A 1735-nucleotide genomic window follows, 5' to 3' on the forward strand; every position below is an offset into this window, starting at 1 on the left:
CAACATCACACACACACACACACACGCACACACAGCACACACAACACACACACACACAACACACAGTAAATCCCAATCCAAAGTTCATCTCGCTCCCCAATACCATATTCCCTGGATCTTGTTCTCATCATTTCCACAACAAACTCCAACCCCAACTCATCAAACATACATCACAGCGAGAGGGTTCACACAGTTCACACACACACACATCGATCACACACACACATTCACAACACACTTGTCAACAAGCACTACACACACACACACAACACCACGACATTCACGACAGCCACACAGTTGTACATTTGTTTGTGTTCACATCAACACACCAAGCACACACACACACACACACACACACATCACTCAACATTATCTCTCATTACAACTCCCTTTCCCTACTTTGATGATATGCAAATAATCCCTCCACCCTGCGCCTCCCCCTCCGTGCCTCCCTCCTTTCCTCCCTCCTCCCCTTCCTCTTCTCCCCCAAGCAGCCTCTCACCTCCACACCTTCACACACGAACATGGCTAATGTACTGTGGCAGCGTCCACAGACAAGGCGGGGAGGATCATTTTTCAGCCCAGTGGGTGCTAGCGATATCATAAGATAAGGCCATAGAAGAGTGGAGGAGAGGAAAGGTGGGGGCAGGGAAGAGGAGTGACATAGATGGGAGTGGGGAAATGGGCGATGGTGTAATGAAGAAGAGGTAGGGTGTCCAGGAAAAAGGGTGAGAGGGAAAGGGGAAGACGAACTGAGGCAAGGAATGAACACGGGGTGAGAAAGTAGTGAGGGGTAAGGGAAAGTATCGGGGGTGCAGGACGGGTGGAGGCAGGATGAGGAAGTTGGGTTAGGGGTGGTATGAAAGGGGATGGGGTGTAGAGACGGGCTCTGGGGATGGGGGTAGGGAATGGATGGGTGGAAGGGAAAAGGGAGGGAATGGTGTGTGGAGTGAGGCGCATTTGCTGACGTGCCTCTATTGGCTTGTTCAATACGCTGGGGGAAGGGGCGCCAGCAAGAAAACCATATTCTCACCAAGCTGTAGGGAAGAAGCAAGAAACAAAGAGAAGAGACAGAGAGAGAGAGAGAGGGGGGGAGGGGGCAGATATGTGTTTTGAATGGTTGAATATTCTGTCTAATTTATTCCCTGTCTAAAGTGGCGGAATGAATGGTCTGATCAGATGAAACTAGGCGTAGTAGTTAAGATGGGAAGCAGGCTTTGTTTGCATTGGAGAATTCGGATTTGTGAAAGAGTTCTTGATCTATAATTAAATTTCACTTGAGAGACAGATAGGAGCAAATTGTCTCTCATGGATATATGTCAAAACTCTAATTTACACACATGTAGGGAAAAGGTTCCTTCTGGATTGCACGCTGAATTTTAGATGACACTTCCTGTCTGTTTAAACCCCCAGGGTTACCAAGTGGCTGTATGGCAATATTGTCTTTGTTAGGGTAAGTAGTGAACAAGTAACGACATTAAAATGATCCAACATGTGTGAGTCTCGGTCGATGATACACAAAAAAGAAAACATATATGGCCATAAGGCGTGCAATGTCATGCCCAGATCAAGTGTGGAAATATTCCAAATGTTCCCATCAAAAAAAATAAAAGATTAAATAAGAACAGAAAAATAAATACATTCCAGCACAGCGCAAAGAAGGCAGCATTGACGAGCCATGTGTCTGTGGAAGCCCCAGCTGAACCCCGCCCTGCTAAACCAGTCCGCTGGCTGT

This window comes from Notothenia coriiceps, unplaced genomic scaffold (genome assembly GCF_000735185.1).
Source record: "Notothenia coriiceps isolate Sejong01 unplaced genomic scaffold, NC01 NC01_scaffold00037246, whole genome shotgun sequence".
In the NCBI taxonomy this organism is placed as follows: domain Eukaryota; kingdom Metazoa; phylum Chordata; class Actinopteri; order Perciformes; family Nototheniidae; genus Notothenia; species Notothenia coriiceps.